The sequence below is a fragment of the Chlorocebus sabaeus genome, chromosome 4 (genome assembly GCF_047675955.1).
Source record: "Chlorocebus sabaeus isolate Y175 chromosome 4, mChlSab1.0.hap1, whole genome shotgun sequence".
Taxonomy (NCBI): domain Eukaryota; kingdom Metazoa; phylum Chordata; class Mammalia; order Primates; family Cercopithecidae; genus Chlorocebus; species Chlorocebus sabaeus.
Genome location: NC_132907.1, coordinates 26,281,154 through 26,306,326, shown reverse-complemented (window position 1 = coordinate 26,306,326; position 25,173 = coordinate 26,281,154). Strand labels below are relative to the sequence as shown.

Sequence of the window (25,173 nt, the reverse complement as noted above, 5' to 3'; positions counted from 1 at the left end):
CCATTTGATTTATTCTGACCATAATGCACTGGTACATTTGCTGTTTTGATTATTATCTCATACTTAAAGCTGAGTTGGCACTTTCTTCCAGGGCCTTCATTTCCAGGGGCTTATAAATTTTATGAACAAATTACTTTTTATTTATCAACCCCTTCCTCTGCCCAGCAGTGAATTTTTTGGAAGGTTGGCAAGGAATGCACACATACTATTTTTTAAATGAAACATCCTAATGAAAAAGGCTGTGGTATTTTAGGAGGAATAAGCCAAGATAGTCCTTTCTTTTAAATTATTGCATTACTCTAAAATAAAGAAATAAATATAATTTAGGAAACATAATATAAAGCAAATACATGTGCTAGTCTCCAAAAGCAGAATGAATTCCTTGGAGGAGGTACTGTGTCAGGATCTCATTTGTTCTGGTATATAGCTTCTAGGCTGGAATGTTTCCAAAACAGTTATAATTCCATAACCCCATCAAGTTATGCAAAAAAAAAGTTGATAAGTTTATTATGATTTCAAGAATGACATTTGACTTACATAGGAGCGAGAGGTTGTCAGACTCTGGATTGACAGCATCCTCCATCAGCAGCACTGTAAAAAGATATTAAAGTCACCACAAGGGGGATAGGGTTGGTGCACATGAATAAACTCCAAAGAAGAACGGATTCGACATTTACTTAGGCTATACAAAACAAGCATTATTATCCCCACTTTGCAGAGAAAGATATTGAAATTCAGAGAGGCTAAATACCTTGCCCAAGTTCGCACAGTCAGTGTTACAGCCTGGTTCTAAACCAAAGATCTCTCTCTCCAAAATATTGCATTTTAATTTTAGATAATATTTTTTAACCTTCTCATCCTTCCCACCAAAATACACTATCCATCCTTCTAAAAATCAGAAAACTGGCCAATTTGGGGCGTACAGTAAATACTAAAAAGGCTGAAAGTCAAGAGTGTAGATGGTTTGATTTCTGGATGATGATTTTGGAGGTAAAAAGCACAACAGAGTCCAGGAGTCAGGAAATTCTGGGTTCCCCTCCATTCCACCTCTCCCCTCTGCCGGTCATCTCAGCCACTCGCCAAACACCTGAGAGTCCAGCCTGAGAAGAATCACTTCCATTCGTTAAAAAAGGAAACTGAGAAACATCAATTGCCCAGATTTACACAGTAAATGCTATTCTGACTTCTTAATAACTAGACAATGGTAAATTTGAATTAACCTATATCCAGAAATCTAGATCTCATAATTATCTGATGCTAAGGAAATTCAGCCAAAGAGAGAATCCCCAATTATGTCTGTAGTCACAAAAAAAGCAGCACCCATCTTTAAAGGTATATATCCTGAAATTCTACCAGATAACCAAAAAAAAAAAAAAAAAAAAAAAATCCCATAAAGCTAAAACAAGTAGCTCTAGGCACTAAAATAAGAAAATATTTTTAACAGTGCTATGAAGCCAAACTTTAATTATAAGAATATTGCAGATTTTTATTGAGGAAAAGAAAACACCCTAGGAGATTTCAGTTTTTACTCAGTATCACTTCTGCAAAAAGGCAACTACATTATGCTGTTAGCAATTGCACAGGCTGCACTCCACTTCCTTGAGGAAAAAATGAGGAATTGGGCTCATACAAAAACATATGCAAGAAAGTAAGTGTCAAGATTTGTCTGGGAATATTACACATTTAACCTAAAGTGGGAGCCTAATGTTCACCTTAGCTTCCCAATAGGAACCCCTTTCTTTTTTTTTTCTTCAACTTTTAAGTTCTGGGGTACATGCACACAAGATGTGCAGGTGACATAGGTAAATGTGTGCCATGGTGGTTTGCTGCACAGATCAACTCATCACCCGTGTATTAAGTCCATCATTCATTAGCTATTCTTACTGATGCTCTCCTTCCCCCTACCTCTTCCCCAGAGGCCCCAGTGTGTGTTGTTTCCCCCAACCCCCTGTCCATGTGCTCTCATCATTCACCTCCCACTTATAAGTGAGAGCATGCCATGTTTGGTTTTCTGTTATTGAATTTGTTTGCTGAGGATAACAGCTTCTAGCTCCATCCATGTTCCTGTAAAAGACACGATCTTGTTCCTTTTCATGGCTGCATAGTATTTCATGGTGTACATGTGCTACATTTTCTTTATCCAGTCTATCATTGATAAGCATTTGGGTTGATTCCATATCATTGCTATTGTGAATAGTTCTGCAATGAACATACATGTGCATGTGTCTTTATAATAGAATGATTTATATTCCTTTGGGCATATACTCAGTAATGGTATTGCTGGTTCAAATGGTATTTCTGCCTCTAGGTCTTTGGGAATTGCCACAAGGTATTCCACAATGGTTGAACTAATTTACACTCCCAGCAACAGTGTAAAAGCATTCTTTTTTCTCCATAACCTTACCAGCATCTGTTGTTTCTTGACTTTTTAATTATCACCATTTCGACTGGCATGAGATGGTATCTCACTGTGGTTCGGATTTGCATTTCTGTAATCATCAGTGATGCCGAGCTTTTTTTCATGTTTCTTGGCCGCATAAATGTCTTCTTTTGAGAAGTGTCTGAGGAACCCCTTTCTTTGGGGAATTCCATACTGTTTGAGTTTTGATGTGGGGAAAAGATGGACAGTCTCCCCTAGAGGAGCTGAAAATGTCACATAGTCCCTTGCCACGTGGGCACATTCGAAGCAAAGGTTCTGCCGAACCGCACGAAACTTGGTACAGAAAATTCTCTCACACTAAGCGATTTTAATCTTTCTTTTCTTCCTCTCTGTGTCTTCCTCTCTCTCTCTTCCTCCTTCTCTCATACTAGCAGCAGCAGCAGTAGCTGCAAGGCAAAGCTCCTTTGAGATATAGATATATAGATATATAGATATATCTCAAACAACTCAATAGCAAGAAAACAACCTGATTACAAAATAGACAAAGAAGATGAATAGACATTTCTCAAAAGAAGACATACAAATGACTAGCAGGTATATTTTAAAATGCACAACATCACTAATGATAAAAGACAAATGTCAGCTGAATTAAATTTAAAGTAGTTTAACTGAGCAACAAATGAGTCACAAATTGGGCAGCCTTCCTTGCCAGAGTGGGCCCAGAGACTCCAGCACAGCCACGTGGTGGGAGATTTATGGACAGAAAAAGGAAAGTGAGATACAGAAACAGCTGCATTGGGCCAGGCGCTGTGGCTCACACCTGTAATCCCAGCACTTTGGGAGGCCAAGGCGGGCGGATCACGAGGTCAGGAGATTGAGACCATCCTGGCTAACACGGTGAAACCCCGTCTCTACGAAAAATACAAAAAATTAGCTGGGCGAGGTGGCGGGCGCCTGTGGTCCCAGCTACTACGGAGGCTGAGGCAGGAGAATGGCGTGAACCCGGGAGGCGGAGATTGCAGTGAGCCAAGATCCCACCACTGCACTCCAACCTGGGTGACAGAGCGAGACTCCATCTCAAAAAAAAAAAAAAAAGAAAAAAGAAAAGAAACAGCTGGATTGATTTCAGTTTGGCATTTGCCTTGTTTGAACATGGTTTGAACAGTTGGCTACATTTGATTGACCAAAACTCAGTGACTGGCACAAGTGTAGGTTACAGCATGGTTACACCTCCACTTGTTATAGTTCTTGGTGTACAGAAAACCATTTAGGCTGAACTTAAAATACGTAAGGAGGCGGCTTTAGGCTAAACTTGATTTAACACTCATCATCAGACAAATGCAAATTAAAACTACAAGAAGATATTCCCTCACACCTGTTAGATTGGCTATTATCACAAAGATGGAAAATAAGTGTTGGCAAGCATGTAGAAAAAAGAGAACCCTCATATACTCTTGGTGGGAATGTAAATTAGTACAGCCATTATGGAAAACAATGTGGAGGTTCCTCAAAAAAATTAAAATAGAGCCACCATATGATCCAGCAACCCCGCTTCTGAGTATAGATCCAAAGGAAATGAAATCAGTGTGTTGAAGAGATATCTGTACTTGCATATTCATTGCAGCATTATTCACAACAGCCAAAATAGAGAATCAACATGAATGTCCATTGACAGATGAATGGATAAAGAAAATGTGGCATATGTATGCAATGGAATACAATTCAGCCTTAAAAAGGAAGAAAATCCTGTCATTTGCAACAACACGGATAAACCTGAAGGACATTATGCTAAGTAAAATAAGCCAGGCACAAAAAGACAAATACTGCATGATCTCACTTATATGTGGAATCTAAAAAAATTTGAACTCACAGAAGCAGAAAGTAGAACAGCAGTTGCCAGGAACTGGGAGCAGGACAGAGAGGAAATGGAAAGATGTTGGTCAAAGGGTACAAAGTTTCAGCCAGAAAGGATGAATAAGTTCTGGAGCTCTATTGTACATGATAATTATAGTTAATAATAATGTATTGTATGCTTGAATAGTACTAAGAGAATAGATCTTAAATGTTCTCACCACAAAAACACAAGTATCTAAGGTGACAGATACGTTAATTAGCTTGATTTAATAATTTCAGTGTATACATAGAGCAAAATATCACGTTGTACACACCATAAATATATATAATTTTTATTTGTCAATTATATATTAATATAGCTGAGAAAGGATTTAAAATTTTAGAAAACAAAACTGTACTACCCAGTGCTCAGTGGCTGCAGTGGTTGTGCTTTTCTTATAGGACCAGGCCTATGGCTGGTATTTAGACATTTTTTCTGGAAGATCAGCCTCAAGACTGGGTGCCTCCAGTCCTCTATATATTTCTGTGAGCACCCTCTATCCCTAATAAACCAAAGTCTATTTCTGCTGCATGCAACTAAGAATTCTGACAGAATCAAAACCCAGCTCGGACAGCACTTGCCTGTACAGTCCACCAACATTCTTTTAATGGATGACCTACATCATTAAGGAAAGTTTCAATTATATTTCCTACATTCTGATTACTAGGATATAGAGTATGGACTATCATTTTGGAAATTTCCTTTTAAAAAAGAAAGTTAGAAGAAATGGTTTTGCTAATTAAATCAAATCATCCAAAACAGCAATGCTATGGTCTGAGTATCTGTGTTCCTCCAAAATTTATATGTTGACATCTAATCACCAGTATGATGGTATTAGGAGGTGGGGCCTTTGGGAGGTGATTAGGTCATAAGGATAGAGACATCATAAATTTAGAATTAGTGCCCTTATAAGAGACCCCGGAAAGCCAGCTCACCCTTTTCCCCATGTGAGCATGCAATGAAAAGCCATCATCTATGAACCAGAAAATGGGCCCTTAGTCAACACCGAATCTGCTGCTCCCTTGATCTTGTGCTTCCCAGCCTCCAGAACTATGAGAAATTAATTTCTATTGTTTATAAGCCACCCAGTCTGTGGTATTTTTGTTATAGCAGCTTGAACAGACTAAAACAAACAATCATCCAAACACTTTATGCCCAATCATAGTAGGCTCCCATGGTGTTACTGTGACATGATGTATGGTACAGCGCATAACACATTCCACACTAAAGAAATGCTTAAGAATGCCCAGAAAGCATCTATAGGGCATGCGTTTTGTGTTTGTATCTGGGATGGGGGCGGGGGGTGTAAGAAGCAGAAGCAAGGAAATGCTTATAAACATCACCACTGTTGATCTGAGTTCATTTGAACAATTTTTAATAATTCCAAACTCAAAATGTGCTACTACATTGTGACTTGTAATTGCTAATAACTAACTTGAGGGCCAAAGTAGGATGGGAGTTTAGGGAAAGATTATGTCATTAATGTCTCTCTTTACAATTCATACTCTGGTTTTTAAAAAGAGATAAAGAAAAACATCTATTGACAGTAAATTATGTAAGAGTCTAACTGGAACATCAACCTTAACTTGATTATATGAAAAACAACTGGAGATCAAGGGTATTAAAAAAAAAAAAAACATGTTTTATGAATGTACACGTATATAGCATATATTAGGTTGGTGCAAAAGTAATTACAGTTTTGCCATTGAAAGTAATAGCAAAAACCACAATTACTTTTGCACCAATCTAATATAAATTACTTGTAATGGCAAAACTGCAATTACTTTTGCACCAACCTAATATAAATACATTTAAGATTTTTTTCATTTCAGCACATGCAATTCTACTAGACAGAGGGCTAGAAACAAACAAACAAAAAACCTCACTGTCCCTTCAAGTAGCAGGAGTCTATAATGTAATCTAGAACATATAAACTGCTACATTATTAAAGAAAAGGCCATATCTCAAAGAAGATGGATCAGTTTGAAACAAAAGAAAAGGGAAGAAATTGAATCAAAAGAAAATGAAGGAAAGTCAGGAGAAAAGGTAAACTTCCTTAAGACAGAATACAAGGCAGGTCACCACTGATGGCTGTTAAAAGACTGTTTTGACAGAATTGATTAATTAAATCGATCAAACAGTTCAATGTCATCTAAAAAAAAAAGATTTAACGCTTTTGATGAAATTGAATAGATAATTAATTACATAGACAGACAAAATAATTCATGCAGGTGTGTGCTGATACAGCAAGAAGTCTTAAAGAAAAAGATCCTAAGAGTAGGACAAAACCAAATGAATTTATTCCTGAAAAAATAATGCTGAGAAACAGAAAGAGGCAAGCAATAGAGCAATCGCCCCTCAAAGGCTGTAAATTGTATCGGGTAAATGAAGACTTCTGATTAGCTCCTGGCTGTGCTGCTAATAAAGGAAAATTCTTCAGATTACTGATGATTGCAGCAATTTTCAAAGCATTAGAATGTACAAGAGACAAATGAATGATGGGTTCGAGGGGGTGAATGAAGAAAAAGAGTTAATATATTTTTAATAAAAAATGAAGGTGGAAACCAGCCATGGGATAATGTCATGAAATAAAAAATGTGGTGGCAGAAGGGGTACCCTGCAGCCCAAAAAGGAAACACTTCCAGTAGCAAGAAATAGACTCATAAAGAAAAGCCTTCCCCCCACTCTTTTCCAGCTATGTTTCAGAACAAACACTTTAAGATAGTTAATTTGATTTTTTTAAATAAAACATGCCACACGGTTATTTTCTGATGGCAATGTCCAATTATATGACATCTAGAGATCACGGTGAGACTGATACTGCTTTTCCCTACCTTTCTTTTGCTGTGTCCTTAACAGGTTGCAAGATCCCCTTCATAGATCCACACAAAATTTACCAGTCTGCAGTCAGTCAATACATATGCATTGAGCGCCTACTACGTGGCAGGCATTCCTCTAGATGCTGGGATTTCAGCAGTAAACAAAACAAAAATCCCTGTTCTTACGGAGTGAATGTTCTAGTTGAGAGGGGAAAGACAGGCAAATAAATAAATAATACACACAGGAGGTCAGATTGTCATAAATGCTCTGCAGAATGATAGAGCAAGGTCAAGAGAACCAGGATGGTTGGAGTAAGAAGCTGCCTGATAGTCATACACGTGAACAGGAACGAGTGACTAGGGCCTGAGAGATGACCTTGGGTCCTGGACTTTTTTGTTGTTCTTTTTTAATAGTGTTAAAATACATATAACATAAAATGTACCATCTTAACCATTTTTAAGCATACAGTTCAGTGGTGTTAAGTACATTCACATTGCTGTGCAACCGATCTTCAGAACTCTTTTTATCTTGCAAAACTAAAACTCCACTCCCATTAAGAAACTCCCCATTTCCCACTCACCAACTCCCCAGACCCTGGTGACCACATTGCACTGCACTAGGTGCCTCACAGAAGTGAAATCAGACAGAATTCGTTGGGTTCTGGGCGTCTTGTGGTGGCCACTGGAAAGTGCAATACAGTGCCTACAGAGATCAGTCCTGAGATGCTCAAGATAAAAAGAAATGAGACTAATTCCAGCTCCTTAGGAGGCCAAAGCAGGAGGATAGCTTGAGCCCAAGAGTTTGAAATCAGCCTGGACAACATAGTGAGACCCTGTCTCTACAAAAAAAATTTAAAAATTAGTGGGGCCTCATGCCGTGCACCTATCATCCCAGCTACTCAGGAGGCAGAGGCAGGAAGGTCACTTGAGCCTGAGGTTGAGGCTGCAGTAAGCTGTGATCATGCCACTGCACCCCCTCCTGGGTTACAGAACAAGACTCTGTCTCAAAAATAAAACAAAACAGAACAAAACCATAGTGAGGCTCTATAGGTTAGAACTGACAGGAGACTTTTCCAGGCGCACTCAGAATTCTAGGACCTTTCTACACTCCTGCCTACGTGGCAGACTCCCAGCTCTCAGGCTCTTCCTTGGCCCCTGCAGAATAAAATGTGAAAAGCCAAGCGTCTTCTTACCTGAAGCAGGTGAAACTCCTGGGCTCCCTCTTGACTGCCCAGAAATCTGGCTATTGCAGGGCAGGCAAAACACTCCCATGGTGCCCAACACATGAAGTGCACCCTCCAGAATGTTCTACGCAAGGCTTACTTTAGTGTGAGTACTCCGACCTTCCTTCCAAAAGGAAGCCCTGGGAATCACTCTGCTCAACTGCCAAGGGGCAGATCTCCTTATATCTGCTCCTCAGAAAACCCAATGTGCCCCCTCGCATGAAGACCACAGGCCAGTGCACTGAGGCCACATGCTCCCACTCCAGGATCCTGCTGCCTGGGCTCAGCTCTGCTCCTTCTCACTCTTGGGCCACAGTTATTGCAGCATAGGCCCCTCAGCCACTCAGAGCAGGGCAGGCCTCTTCACCCACCCAACCCTAACACAGACACACCTCCCTTAGCATTCTCACTCACGCAAGAGTGTGGTCAGACACTCCCCTAGCCTCCTGAGCCACGTGTCGGCACACCATCAGTGACACTGGAGCCACCAATATTAATAAGTTTCTTACTGGTGGAGGGCAAGGACAGATGAATTGGGATGAATTTCAGATAAGTTGCCTTTGTTCATCACCCCATTTTGGTTTGTTTTTGTATCTTTAATAATTCTATAAAATGTAAATAAATAATGTCTTTATTTTTATTTCATAATTCATATTTGTTATAGTAAAATTAGAACATACAGGTAGATGAAAGGAAAAAGAACCACACCATTCAGAGTTAAACATCATAAATATTTTGACATTTAGCCTTTTAGATTCTGCCTATATTAATTACACAAACTGTAAAATAAAAGCAGATTCAACCTGTTTTTCATCATTGTATTGCGACCACCTTCATATATCCATAATTTTAATTTTACAATATCCTCTTTCATTAATAGCTGTATCATATTCCATCAAATGGTTACAACACAATTTATCCCAATTTCCCATTGTTGACTTTTCAAGTTGCTTCCAGAATTCTTCTTAATGTTGCTGTGAAAAGGCTTTCTCAAAAGTTCAGCTTCAGGCATGCTTAATACAGGTATTTAAATGATATCATCTGGAATCAGTCTCTCTCCAAATTCTTTGGTTTCCAGTGGGCACACTTTGTTATTAGTCAGGCTCTCCCCACATGGTAGCAAGATGGCCACCAGCAGCTCCAGCCCTGATTATCTCTGCCAAACAAGTCTCAGAAGACACACCCATTGGAGTGGGTGCCTTCGCCACATGCCTAGGCCTCACTCAGTCTGTGTGGTCAGAGAAATAGAACACTGATTGGCCAGCCCTCAGTCACAAACTCATCCCTGTGTTCTGGAGGTGAGGATCAGTCCCATCCAAACCACAAGAACAAAGAATTGGGGAGAAAGTGAGGAATGGAAGCTGAATAGCAAAACAACAGATATCCACTACAACCAGCTAGCTGAAAAGCACTCTCTTCTCCTCCCAGGAGCCACATCCTTCCACTGGGTCTCTGAGTGCTGAGGAACCACCTTCTGAGGGCTCTTACCCCTGTCACTGGCCCTCTCCCACCTCCCAGAACTGCACTGGGGTGATAAAACTGTTCACCTCCTCTGCCCTCTGAAGGTGTTGTTCATACCTCATGTAATAATCAATTTGCACTCCCAGAGGAAGCCTTGCCAAAGCTCCCAATTGACTGTGACCTTTCTTCCTCTGTACTAGAGTTTCTATTTAGCAATTAATTATGTAACACTCTGTCCATGTCTTACATTTTTATTTAACTGTATCTGTATGAAGCTTGTCTCTCCCCAGTTAGTCTTTAAAAGTGAATTTTTTTAAGAAAACACACACAATTTTTAAGGCCCACCTCCAAACTACACATTTTGCCTAATTAGACGTATATTTAATCTTTACAGTCCCTTCAGTGTGTCTCTTTTTTCCTTTCAGTTCTTTCCAGTAGAGTGAGCCACATTTGATTTATACTGGCTCACAAGAACTGATGTTAAACTTTCAGGAACTTTGCAAGCAGATTGTTAAATCACTGGCAGTTCAAAATCTGCCATGGCAGGACTATTTACACCACAGAAATTGGCAAATATTATAAATTTTTTTCAGAGAGGCGGTTGTTAAACATTTGCCAATACCCCACCAGTCCCTTCTAACAGTTGCCTTGCATTCGAATGATGTTTTAGATTTTACAAAGCCCCACGTCACTCCCATCAGATCCTGTGGGTTATGAAACATACAAGCTGAATGAGATTATAGCCAAAAACTAGCCAAAGCTCAGAGTAACAAGAATTCACACACACATATATGAGACATCTCCTTAGGCAATCTGTGGGTGAGGCTAGAGACCTAGATTTCTTGGTTAAAGCAGGTCTTCACATTCCAGTGTCCAGGGCAGGTCTTTGATGACTTGATAAGCCGAACCTCCAAAGCTGCAGAAGCAAGGCCTGACTTTACATTTAGCTTTTATTCTGAAGCAGTCTTCTATAACCTATCCTTCCTGTTACTGCTGATGTATCTTTTGATCTTTCTAGAGCCAGGCTTTGCTCCCAAGCTGCACATGTGGAATGTGATTACTTGGTGACTCTAAATCACTCTGGATTATCTGTATACTCCCTTCACTTTAGGTACAAATCTGTCTCTTTGGTATAAATCTGTCCCTTTCCCAAATCTTTTCTTAGTAACCCCAATCTTTAACATGTTTCCATGCCCTCATCTTTGACCTTTACATTTGTTCATGCAGAGTCACATCACACCCCTGTGAAATATGTAAGGCAGATTTACTAAGCCCATTTTACAGGTGGGAAAACTGACACCCAGAGATTTACACAGGCTCACATAACTAGTTTACAGCAGAGCTGGGACTAAAATTCAGGATTCCAATGCCTTCAAGTCATTCATTAACCTATTCGTTGATTTACTTATTCAGTAATATTTAATAATGCTATTAGAATGGCTATTACTCCTCAGTTGGGCTAATGAGATTCTTGGCTTTATTATTACAGTCTGACTCTTTCCCACTAAGAATTGTTTCAAAATTACATTCCATTCCTATACTCTGTATGGGAATTTTCCCCCTCATGGAGCTGACCTCTCCACCCCTGAGTGCTCCACATCTCAGAAAATCTCACTTGGAACCTGCGACCTAACCAAAAAAAGCAGCAGGCAATAATGCCATAGTGGTGCCAGTCTCTCTCTAAATCCCAATCCCCTGTAAATTTCCCAAGTATCTCTTTTAGAGCAGCATGGCTATAAGCAACAGAAAGCAACTCTAGCATCTTTAATAAAAATTGACTCCATTGGGAGGATGTGAGGTAATTTATACAATCAAAGAGACCTGGAAACCCAGGCCTCAGAAAGAACTCGAATCAGATCCAGGGATGCAGATGGCAGGTACTCTCACCACCACAACTGGACTCTAACCATCTTTAGTCACGGTTTCACAAAACTCAGTATCCAAATCCCAAAGCAATTAGTTTGCATACCTTCCCATGGGGGAAGGGAGCTTTCTAGTCTAGAGCAAAATAGGGATGTTGTCAATCCAAAGAAAGAAAGAATCCAGCATAGCTAATAACCACAGAGGTTAACATGTGTATAGTATGTTAGAGCCTACAAAATACTTCCCCAAACAATAGCTTTTATAAGGGCTCTGTGAGATTGGCTGGACAGGTGGTGCTTTCCCAATTCCAGAAGACAAGAAACTCTCAGGGAGGTGAAGCTGTTGTGCCAAATCACTTCTCATTCCTGTTCTCTTTCTCCAAAGACTTCAATCCAATAACTAGCCACCAGGCCACAAAAGTACACAAGTATTCGCTAAGCCCTCATCTCTCTCCCAGACCTCTGCAATAAGCTCCTTATTGGTCTCCCTGCTGTCTCCCTTTTTCTCCCAGTGGCATTTTCTTTACACAGCAACCAGAGTAATCCTTTTAAAAGACATCAAATTATATCACTTCCAAGCTCAAAACTTCCTAATGGCTTTCTCTCACAGAATAAAACTCAGAGTCTTACGTGGCCTACAATGTCTCGCGTGATCTGACCCACAGGTATCTCTTCTACTTTATCCCCTACCATCCTACCATTTTCTTTCATCCTCACTGCACTCCAGTCACATTAGACTCCTTTCTGGACTTCAGCAGGCAGCAGACATTATCATTTGAAGAATGACTCCTGCCTCAGGACCTTCGCACATGCAGTTCCTGCCGCCTGGAACACAACTTCTCCCAGACATCCAAATGGCTCTATGCCCAGCCAACAGAAGCCCTTCTGACTACACTACTGAAAATGCGTATCTTATACTCTCTGGTCTCTTATGCGATAAGTAATTTCTAAACCCAAACGCTTTTGAGAGTAAAAGGAGATGTTAATAATAATTACCCCCAAGTCGACATAGGAATACCTAAACCAATTTATTTCTCTTCATGGCATCTATCAGTATCTGTAATTACATTATGTATCCATGTCTTTATGTTTTCATTGTCCATCTTCTCCACTAAAATGTAAGTTCTTGAACATCAGGGCCTCTGCCTTGGTAATTGCTCTATCTCATAACCTAGAATAGTACCTGGTATATAACAGGCACTCAAAAAATATTTATTGAAGGAATTAATGAACAAATGACCCTTGTTTTCTGCTTAATAATATTTTAAGTGCTGTGGTAAAAATATCCAGACATCTGAAACATTTAGGAAACAATACAATTCCAGACTGGATGGTACTGACCACAGGTCTTATTTACAGCAACGCTGGTGGCTATTATTGAGACCCAATTGGTAATTTTGATAAGGGAGGATTAACTGTAGCTATTTCATAAAGACATTACAGAAAGAAGAGACTTGAGCTGGGCTTTAACAGGTAGGTAGGTTTTAAGCAAGAAAGAGGAAAAAGAATGTCTTCTCAGTCTGTTAAAAATCTTAAAAAGCATGGCATGAACAAATGACCATGAAAAGCCCTTCCCAAAGGTCTTCTTTTACCTCCATACTTTCTTCCTAGGAGTTTGATTTGAGACATGTTGGGTTTGAGGTGCCTGCAGGAGATGTCTAGCTTGTGTTTAGAAATCTGAGTTTGGAGCTTGGCCTAGAGATTCTAGAATTGGAAGTCATCCACATAAAGGTAATAAGTGCCATGGATGCCATCCAAAAAATCTCAGTTCTCCTTAAGACTTATTCTAATACCCTACAGCTTTGGAGAGTTCAAACAGAAGATGGTATTCATGTTGAGAAACAATCCACACATTCAATCTCAAATCCAGCCAAGTAGCCATATTGCAAAAGCAAGCAGATCCAGAATGTTCCTCAGGTTTGTGCCTGCCCAATCTTACACAAACACAGACGCCAGAGACTAGTTTAGACTGGGGGGCAAGGAGGCAGATGATCTTACAGCTCAGTGAGCCCGGGACCATATTAGTTTATACCTATTTTCCCAGTATAATTATTAATAGTACTCCTTTCATGCTCAAAACCATCCCAGTTTAGATGATAAATTATATGCTCAATCTATTAATTCTACAAATAACTAATTGTCCAAATAACTAATTTCTTGAATGACCCATTCCCTAAAGAACAAATTTGCCTAATGTAATTGTTTCTTGTAACTTTCTAGTTTAGTTACTTGGTTTTCATTTTGCTTTCATAATACCACTTTGAGAAAGTCTATGTTTAGACTGCTTCTTCCCCAGCTCCCTAACACTTTAGCTGGAAACTTAACTATATCTGTGCCTCAGTTTCCCCTCACTGCCTCTGATTCTGTCCCTCAGCCTCCAGCAGCAACAGCTGGGAGCTGGGGTAGAGAAAAATTAAATATGTTCTCCTTATGAATATATTATCCTCGTGAATATATTGTTTTATGAATATATTCAATGAAAATATTCTTTTTATGAATATACTCTTTATAAATACTGCCTTCTTACATATATTCTTAAATATGAAGAGTTCATATGAATGTATTATCCTAATGAATAATAATAACCTAATGAAAAATATATTTATAACAATTCTCCCTATTCAAGAATATATCCTTATGAATATATTTTTATCATGGTCCGCAAGGCCCCTCACTCTGCCTCTCAATTTCTCCTGCTTCTGTCCCTCAGGTTCCTGAGCCTGACTAATAAAAAAACTGTTGAAAAGTTCTCAAAATGCTATCAGAAAATCAAAATGAAAACCAAAACTCAATAGTGTAGATAACATAAACAAGCTTGGTGAATTTGTCTTTCAATGAATTGGGCCAGGTAACAAACTAGCTTTCAGCAAATTGACTTTCCATTAGTTGGCTTTTAGCAACCCGATCCATGGCCTTCGTGACCAGTCCCTCTAAAACAGATCTGTCATTACCCTACCCATCACCTCAACCCCACCAAAATTCTCTACCAGAGGATTTATTTCTTTCATAGTTTTATCAAAACCCAAAATAATTGTGATTCTTTATTATTTTCCATTATCCCCACTTGGAATATCCTCATGAGGACCAGGGGCCTATTGAGTTCTGGTCCCCAGTTATTCCACAGCCCAATCACAATCTCTGGCACTAAGTAGAGGGCTCAATAAATATTTGTTGAATAAATCAGCAATGAGTCAATGAGTGAAGGAATGCACAGGGAATCCCAAGAGGGTCCCTAGATTCATGATAAAAACAAGACGGGGAGGATCAACCATGTACTAATCCCTACCTCAGTGCTGACCAGCATTATTTCAACCACCCTCCTTATCCACTGAAAAATAAACAGAAGTAGTAAGCAAAACTTTTTTTAAATTGGGCATGAAAGGAAGAAGAGGAAAGTGACTCAAGAGATGAGCAAACTTTAAACCATTTTTTAATCAAACTGAACCTGCTTGACCATCTCAAATCAGAATATACCGGAGAAAATTTCTCCCCCAGATGTTACGACATTGCCCATTTAGTGCAGCGCTGCTTGAGAGCAGATGGCGATGAGTCAGGATTTAACAAAGACCTTAATGGCTCTTCTGCCAGCCCTGGGCCATCATTTGCATAGGAAGCAGATTTGGCTCGGCTGCTGATGGTGATCGCCTCTTACCCACTTGGGCGTGACCTCATTTTCACATCTCCATTTTCCATCTCTGCCATATGCACTCATAACCTTCTGGGAAATACTGTGCCACAAAATATAAAATAAAAGCAAATCCTAATCATTTGAAGCACTATTTTAATTATTATTTTACTGACATGCCTCCTCATTAGAAATTCATTTTTAATCAGTCTCACACATTTGAGTTAGTATGACATGGTTTCCCTTTCACCGATTTAATGTCGCAAGTCCAAAGTTTATAGCATTGCATCAGGGCAATTATATGAAGGGAGCCAGTTTTAAAGACACATATAATTTTATTGTGGATTCACACTGTTTATGAACTAGGTTTATAGGCCTCACCTCATCTCTAGACACACTTACAATCATCAAAAGAAGAGAAAGAAGACATTTCACACATGAAAGCATAACCTCTTTCCCATTTGGAAACAAATCACCCAACCCTAACAAACACAAAGGCGTTTATTTACAGTTAGACAATTTACCTGGGGGAGGGTGGATGGAAACAAGGTCTTCATTTATCTGCCATTTCAACTCACTGAGGTTCAGCCAACAATGTATTTCCTCAGGAAAGGACAGGAGACAGAGGGGCTGGAGAGTGATATTATTCATTGTACTTTCTGAGAGCGGGAGTTCAAGAGACACAGCAGGAATCTTGGAAAGTCTCGCTTGTTTTCTTTCAAGTCCCTCAGAATTCCCCAGCCCAAAGTTCCAATAACTAAGTCCCATCATTTTCCAGCTTTCAAATACTCAGTGTTCCATACCAAGCCCTTAAGCTTTAGCTATCTCCTCCTCTGAGTCTAGAAATCTTAAATAGTTAATTTACCAAGGATGAAGACTAAAATAAAAAATCGAACAATGTCCCCATTGCTGACTGCTGTCCAAAAGACTGTAAGATGCTAATGAATATATTCTGAAATTGTATATATTTCAATTCAATATATATTGAATATATTTTGAAATTGTAATTGAAAACCCAGGTAAGGTATATGTTTTTAATGAAATAGAATATAATAATAGAACATATTAGCATGTATTACACATAATAAATTTCTGTTTCAAATATTATGTGTGTAGAAGTATATGTGTACTGAGTCAAATATAAAAATATTAGCACACTCATGTAATGTTTAATATGTGCCAGGGACTGCGCCAAGTGCATTTACATGTATTAACTCATTTAATCTTCAAGATCATCCATGAGATGGGACTATTTTTAGCCTAGTTTTACAGTTGAATGAACTAGGCACTGAGAATTGAAGTAACACAGCCAAGATCATCCAGCTGGCAAGTGGCAGAGACAGGATTCAGACCTAAGCAGTTGGGTGCTAGAGTCTATTCTCTTAACCACTGCACCAGCCTGCCTCACCTAAATGTACTCTTTGCTATGAGTTTTAGTTTTTTTAAAAAAAAAAAGTTTGATAAATACCAATTTAAGGGGATTAGACATAATGCATATCCTAGGTTCATTCCAATCTCAAATACTCCATGCAACTGTCCCGATACCATCAGGCCATATGAGGTACTGTTTTGCTCAGGAAATGTGGTCCCTGTGTCATATATTCTAGTGTCACTGATGATACCAGTCTTGCCACTAATCATAAACCAGAGGTCTTCTGCCTTGATCACCTGTCCCTGGGATAGTGCCAGTTCTTATGTTCAGTGGTCCCAAGCCCTATGGCATCAGAGTTAATTAAAAAAAAAAACACACACACACACACACACACAGCTGCTTATATTATGGCAAAACTATTACTCCACCAGCAGTGAAAGCTGAGTTTTTGAGAGACTGGTCTTTGAAGGGGGGGGTGGAGGAACTATAGAATTATGTCATAAAATAACCACTGCAAAGTTTATTTCCCTTATCCTAGTTTACAAAGAACTGTGCTAACTACAAGCAGATCACATAATCCAACAATAGTATCCTTAAACTTACAGGCACAAAATCTGACCTCTATTCTGCCACAGTTATATAACTCAGGCAAATCACTTATTAACAACTGCTTACATGAGTTAGAATTTTATGCTTTCCATAGCATGCTCACATTCATGGTTTTCAGGCCCCAACAACCACTCTCTGAGGAAGGCAGAGATGGCTTTTGGAGACAGGGGTGTCTCTATCCTCCCTCCCCATGCTTCTGCCTCCCTCTCTTTCTTCCCTCCCATCCATCGAACTCCCTCCCCAAGAAGAGAAACAGTCACATAGGTCAGAACACAGCACAGTCACTGATGACAGCCAACACCACATGAGGCACACTCTTTCGCACTCCTTGCTCTGTGCAGGCAGTCCATGTGAAACATCCTCTTCTCCTGGCTCCTCCTCTCCATCCAGATCACCTTGGGTCCCCTGTATCAGTTCTGCGCCCCATCCTCCAGTTTCTCTGTGCTGCTTTACTCCTAGGATGGAGTCCACCACCTTCTTCAGAGGATTAGCCTGGAGCCACTCCACACGGATGTACATAGAGCCATGAGTGCCCAAGAGTTGATGTCCCACCCACCACCCCTGCCCCCGAGTCACCACCTAACCAGTGACTTGAACACACACATTGAAAACCACAATGTCCACACCTCAGGTGAAAACAACCTGAGATGTCAGTGACACTCCAGAGCTCCCCCACAATATCAGGCTGAGTCTGGGAGCTCATCTGGAATGTGCCCTTGCTTGGCTCTGCCCCTTCCCTAGTCTCTCCCTCCACACCCTTGCCGGTCTGCCCTGGGGGCCCTTCCTTAATAAGTCACTTGCATCTGTATCGTAGCCCAAGAGTCTGTTTCTGGAATCCTCACCTAAACTGTCCCCCTGTTGTAGGCCTAAGCCTGAGAAGATGGCCTCACCAGGCTTTCTACATCTCTGTGTGGTCTTCTTATCATCTAACCAGGTTAAGGTAGGGACCCCTCCGCAGAAATGGCGGCCATATCAGAATCAAGAAGGAGGGCATAGCAGCCTTGCTTAAGTCCTCATGCCTTAGCCGGATTCTCCAACTCAGCTTCTGCCAGAGGCATGCTTTGGAGGTCAGTGTTCACTGGTTAGCCATTAATATAGCAGAGATTTCATATCCATTTAGCTACGGTTCTTAAACAGCTCCTCACCTAGAAAACTGAGGGGAGGAGTGCTAAGTGGATTCAGGTATTCCTGTTTCCCTGGTCCTAAAACTAACATAATAGCAATGGAAACCTCACCTCTAACTTCCCATAGCTATGTTGCCCTGGGGATTCACTTCTGGATAGTAAAAGTCCTCCCGTATAACTTAAGAGCTGGAAGAGACCTTTGAAATCTATCCTTTAGTGTACAGATAAAGGAACTGGAGCTAAAACTAGGCATTTTCCTAACATCACATAACTGACAGTAAAGCTCTTCACTGAATCTGAGTCGCTGGGCTTAGAACAGAGTGGTGGGTACTGACACCTGAATGAGGCTGCAGAGGGAGGTGAGGATAGGTCAGCTGACCATTGTCCTCCCAACTCTTACCCTGAAAGCATCTCTGGGTATCTGTAAGCATAGTCACAGCAACTGACTGGTTTGAACTGCTTAATCTTTTGCCCATTAAGATATATAGCTTGAAACACAGAGTAACTCTCATCATCAGACTTGAAGAAAACTTAATCCATATATGCTTATGCCTCCATATCCACAGGGGATTGGTTCCAAGACACCTGAGGATACCAGAACCAGGGGATGCTCAAGTCTCTTATATAAAATGGCACAGAGTTTGCATATAACATATACACATCCTCCCATATACTTTAAATCATCTCAATTACTTATAATACCTACTGCAATGTAAACGATCAATAAATAGTTGTTATACTGTATTTTTGTATTATTTTATTGGGGCTTTTTAAAAACATTTTTAATCCTTGGTACATTGAATCCAAGGATGCAACCCCTGCAGATACAAAGAGCGAACTGTAGTCAGTTCAGTAAGGAGACTCAGACTATAAGGAATTACTCCAAATTTACTAACATATTATTATTTACATTTGACAGATAATTGAGGCTTAGAAAAGTTAAATACTTTGAGTATGTTTCAAAGTTATCAAATGAAAGAACTAGCATTCTACCTACCTTAGGACCTACCTAAGATCAACGTCTAATGTTTTCCCTACTTCCTGCAACCTCCTTATGTAGTCATGTGCTGTCTGCATAATACTTTGGCCCTCTTAGATCCTCCAGAGGACAACACAGAGACTATGTCATTCTCTCTGACTTATGGTCAAAGTCTGGATTGAGAAAAGGGGCCATGAAACCCCAAAGGAGGTACTTACGTCACGTTTGGGGTTTCATGCTCAGAGGATTCTGAAACCCTGAAACACCATCTTCCTAAATGCTCCTAAAGCAATGAACAGGTCTTAAAGCCTCAGGCTCCCACAGTGGGACACGTTTCAGGTGGCTCTTATGCTGGCTTGAGCTGGGACACTTGAAGGATCCAAAGAGCTAAAGGGAAAAAAGGGTGTAGGCTAGTAGTCCTGCTGTTGAATGAGGACCAGGATCTGTTAAGGTCCATGGGTGTCAGGGTTCCTAGTTTATGAAATCAGTCTTTTAGTTTTTGCTTATAAACTTCTTTCTATACAGCCTCTATGAGGCTGAGTTAGGGAAAAATTCAAGACAGCTTCTTCACCGGACAATGTTCATTCTCTCATTGCACACCAACTCTGCGGTAGGCCCTCTTCTAGCCGTGGGGCCTAGAGTAGAAATAAAGAAGAAAGAAGTCCCTGATGTTGTGAAACCTCCTTTCTAGTCAAGGAGAGAAAAGATGATAAATAAGCAAACAAAGGAATAAGTAAGATCATTTCAGATAATAAACGCCACAGAGAAAAATGTTAAAGCGTGATGAAGTATCTTTTTATAAGAGATATGGGGTAGGGAGAGCATCAGTTCACATAAGATGATCTGAGAAGGTCTCTCTGAGGAGGGAACTTTGATTAGAAGCACAAATCACCATCCCCTTTGGAGACCTAAGATTGGTTATCATGCCCGGTTGCTCCTGTCTTCCTAAAGAATCCCTTCCCCAAAGAATCCTTAATTTATAACAATCTTTTGGCAAGCCTGCCCTACCAATTCAACACATAAGCCCAGACCTGTTTAGATTCCTCTTAGACAAAAGCTGGCATCTCTTTTACAGCAGCAACTGCATCAATATTATAACTACTACTATTACTGCAGGGCTCCTACAGGACATCTGCCTCCCAACTACAATGAAGAAAGAAAAGGAATAAACCAGGAACAGCACATGGATGTGGGCTTCCTACAGCAAAATAAATAGTAATAAAAGCAGGTTTGGTCAAATAACTCAAGGTCAGCAAGAAGAGATCCACTCTTTTTGCATGAGAACCAAGATCTATGCTAGCAAATGATTCTTCAAGGAGATCCAGTAAGAAAATTCTCACAGTGTAAAATCTGGTTTTTTTTTTTTTTTAATATGTGGAGGAAATATTTTTAAAAAGCAGAAAAGGGAAAAGGTAAGCTGCCCCTAAAGTCAAGACTATCTATCATCCTTCCTCTCCTGCTCTCTCCCCAGGTCTTAGAGCTTCTACTCTCTCTACCCAGCAAAAGGAGGGCTTTGGAGAGACTAGCTGGACTCACACCCTGTGATAAGGGAATGAGGATGTTTGGGGCATACGAGGAGCAGGGACAAAGAGAGATGGAGACTTCTGGAGACAAAAGAGAGAAGAGGGTCTGGCTGAATACTCTAGCCTAAGAGAGTACTCTTGTGGGAGCGTCCCAAATGTCTGGTCAGGGAAGCTCTCCTTGTTTGTATAGCACAAAGATAATTTAACCAAAATAAAGCTGCAACCCCTCACATTTTGTTCTCATCCCTACGACACCCTTTCTTTATACTCTGGATACTCTATTATCATGAACTTGGAGTAAGGAACTGAAAGAAATTTCTTCAGGGTTTTGTGTGTTTGTGTTAGCTCACCAGGGAGAGGGATGTAGTCCATGCCCCATGATTCCCCACAGCCCCCAATCCCAGAAGCACCTGGAATATCTTCAGTAGCAAAGAGAATCATTCACAGCAGTCACCTGACCAGGGTAAACGGGATTTTCATGATCCACTTCTTCTTTCCACCCAGAAAAGACCCACAGATTACCACCCCTTCCCACTCCACTCTACCTCACCCACTCCCACTCCCACTCCAGTCCAGAATAGACCAGTGACAGGTAACATCATCTTTATTATTTTAATTCTTTGGCATCATCCTTTCTTTTTCCTGTTGCTTTTTCCATTTTACAGATTAACAGTGATTAGGGCATTTTCTCAAGTTCACAGTGCCAGCAGACAGTTGAACTGAAACACAAACTCCAATCATTCAATAATTCTTTTTCCAACTTCCTTATGATGACTATTTATATCAGATTTAAATCCATTAACATAATAGAGTCTCTTTATGTGGTTATGTTGAACTGAGCAGCAGTCTTGAGCAATTATTCTGCTACTTTATCTGCTATAACTCTGTAATACAATTTGTAGTATTTTTTATTTTGGTAATATATGCCATCATAAAATTTGTCATTTTAACTATTTTGAAGTATAAAGTTCAGTGGCATTAAGTATATTCACATTGTGGCTGGGCATGGTGGCTCATGCCTGTAATCCCAGCACTTTGGGCAGCCGAAATAGGCAAATCTCTTGAGGCCAGGAGTTCGAGACCAGCCTCCCCAACATGGTGAAATCGTATCTCTACTAAAAATACAAAAAAAAAAAAAAAAAAGTATATTCACATTGTTGTGAAACCACTGCCACCATCAATCTCTAGAATTTTTTCATCTTCCCATTCTTCCCAAATTGAAACTCTGTACCTATTAAACAATAACTCCTCATTTCCCAATTTCCCAACCTCTGTTCCGTTCTACTGTCTGTCTCTATGGATTTGATTATTCTAGGTACCTCATAGAGGTGGAGTTAAATAATATATGCCCTTTTGTGTCTGGTTTATTTCAACTTAGCATGAGGTCTTCAAGGTTCACTCATGTTGTAGCATGTGTCAGAATGTCCTTCCTCTTTAAGGCTGAATAATATTCCATTGCATGTATATACCGCATTTTGTTTATTCATTGATCTGTCAATGGACATGAGTTATTTCTACCTTTCAACTGTTGTGAATAATGTTGCTATGAACATGGATGTACAAACATTTGTTCAAGTCTTTGCTTTCAGTTCTTTTGTGTGTATACCCAGAAGTGTCATTGCTGGGTCAAATGGTAAATCTATGTTTAATTTTTTAAGAAGGGAAGAAAATAGCTGGCAAAATATTCTTCTGTTTGAGCACTACACTATTTTTAGTCATTCTGGTCCTCAATTTTCCACTGTAAAAAATAGGAGGGACAATATTTACTTTCTATTGTAAATTTAGAAAAAAAAATAATATATGTAAAGCAAAAAAAAATTCTTTTATTAGGAATTGCCATACTGTTTTCTAGAGCTGCTGCACCATGTGACATTTCCACCAGCGATGCACAAGGGTTCGATTCCTCCACGTTCTCACTGGCACATGTTTTCTGTTTTTTGATAATAGCCATTATAATGGGTGTGAAGTTGTATAATACATTTTAACCCAGTTAAAATACAGCTGCTCCTCGTTATAATTCTTTGTCAAAAAATATTTTGGCCGTTCTCTATTTTTTTCTCCAAGAACAATTTTGCTATTATGTGTAAGTCGCGAAAATACCTTACACAAATAATAATTAGAATTCTATTAAACATGTTTTTAAAAGTATGAACAGAATTCACACCTTTAAAACTTTTAACCCCAATCCCACCAAAGAACATAAGGTCTTCTCTCATTTCCCTTAGTAAAGTTTACAATTTTTTTCATATTGAACCTAAACATTTCTTGTTAAGATTATCCCTATTTCATATGTTTGTGCTATTGCAAATGGAATAATCAGTCTCATTTTAGAAAATCATTTTTGGAGGGAGAAGCCTCATAATCAACAATAACACTCGCTTATGAAACATCTGCTATTTTAAGGTCAGTGATAAAGGTCAACAGTGCCTGTCTTCTACGTGGAAATTTACTGTAAGAGAAAAAGAAAACATAGGTTAAAATTCCATTGGCTTACCTCTGTTAAAAGCCCAGGGTGTTTAAATTACTCCTAAGGAGGCATGCAAAATTGTAGATAATTTAATGTTTAATCAATATTTGTTACAGCTATCATTAATTTGGGGTCAAATTCATGATGCATGCGTTTTCTTGTCTCTTACATGTACCTTACATTACACTGGCCTCTCCTTGTGGATTTATACTCATTTTATTACTTTATTAATTTATCATCTATTACAGAATTCTACACCTATAATCTCTCCCTTACAATCTATTGATATAGCTGTGATTTTCTTACTGTCAACTCTTCAGTCAGAAAAGCAATCTTCTATTTTACTACATCTCCTAGGGGCAAATGTGAGTCACTTTATAATTTACGTAAGACACTCTAATTTACTATATAGTTTTTTTTGCTCATTACATAGAAAAGCTTCTATTGGCAAAATTCCTTCCTTGGCAAGGGAAAAAAATCATCAACTCTGCTCTAGGCATTGAGTGCAGAGTGAGTATATACTAATACCCATCAAAAATATAGAGTTTATGTCTTTGCATATCCATATCCTCAGGAAATATATGAAAATTTTCCTGTGCCTGTCTAAAAACAGCCTAAGAACGTTAAAAAAGAACAAAGTTACCACCTAATACATCTTCCTCCCTGACATTCTTCCCCTTCACGAGGGGATAATTTTGTTAATAGACGCAAAAGAAGCAAACAGCCCACAACATTTTGAGTCCTGATGAGGTTGCACACCAACCCTATTTGCCCCCATCCTTCCCTGACCACCACCACTGAAGGGCCCACGAAAAGCACATTCGTTGTGGCTCCTCTGTTTTTTAAGGTTGATGCTTTGGCCAACAAGAGCAACAAAGGATATTTTTGTATTATCCTACCAGAAACAAAAAAGGAAACAGACGCCCATCCAGGTGAACAGTGGGCCTCAGTCAACTCATTATACACGTTTTGGCTAATGCCACCTATTTTAATATACTTGTTCTCCTCCCCACCAGTAACTCCACTTACTTTCCAAGCCTTCATTTATGCACACAAATAGGCCAGGTAACAATAACATAAACTCCTCAAAGTTGGACGGAAAAATGTCATAACCACTGTGGGCAATTCCCAGCATTTTTCCATGCTGCTACTGGGTCTCTTCTGACTACTAAAATCTCTGTCCTCAGAAGCAGACTCATGGTATGTGAGACATGCATTCCAATTTTGGGTCTGGTAGATGATACGTTTTGTTTATCAGATGTGATACCATTATTTACTGCTCTGAGGAAACAGATAGTATACGTATTACTGGTTTGGTAAATGAACAAAATATCCAAGTCAAGCATTAACTTGTTTTTATTGCTCAATTCTTTCCAAAAATTACTACCAAAATTCTATCTATTGGTATTAGAAGGGTAATCTCAAACTAATGACCACTCAATGGAATAAACCAGGGAAGAAAGTCATATGAAAGATGTGATCCCATCTTCTCAATTTCCGACAATTCTAGTGAACAGAAAAATCTTGTCTCTGCTAAATTATGTTTCCATGCTCTGTTCTTGCTACCCAAATCCAATCAGACAGTATTCTCATGAAATGATCTTGGCTCTACATAATTTGATTTGTCTAAGAGCATAAACTAAATAGTAAAAATAATCTTAACTTGGAAAAAAAAGAATTATTGTTGTATAAAGACAAGCAAACAGTATAAATCTACCTTCAGGCTTGGAATCACCCATGAGCTTTAGCCATTTTAAGTCAACATCTCTCTAATAGACATTTTATACAGCCAAGGCCTCTATGCAAGTATCCTGCACCATCTCTGTGCCAATATG

The 25,173-nt window shown here is 39.4% G+C and overlaps 1 long non-coding RNA gene across 1 annotated transcript in view; it reads right to left on the bottom strand.

The window, feature by feature from the left end:
• Positions 1-542: 542 nt before the first annotated feature.
• The window catches only part of LOC103222616 (uncharacterized), a 125,623-nt gene continuing 100,992 nt past the window's right edge, over positions 543-25,173 (bottom strand). Inside the window, exon 3 of the long non-coding RNA XR_012092847.1 lies at positions 543-591. This is a non-coding gene — a long non-coding RNA (uncharacterized lncRNA). The remainder of the gene's footprint in view (positions 592-25,173) is intronic.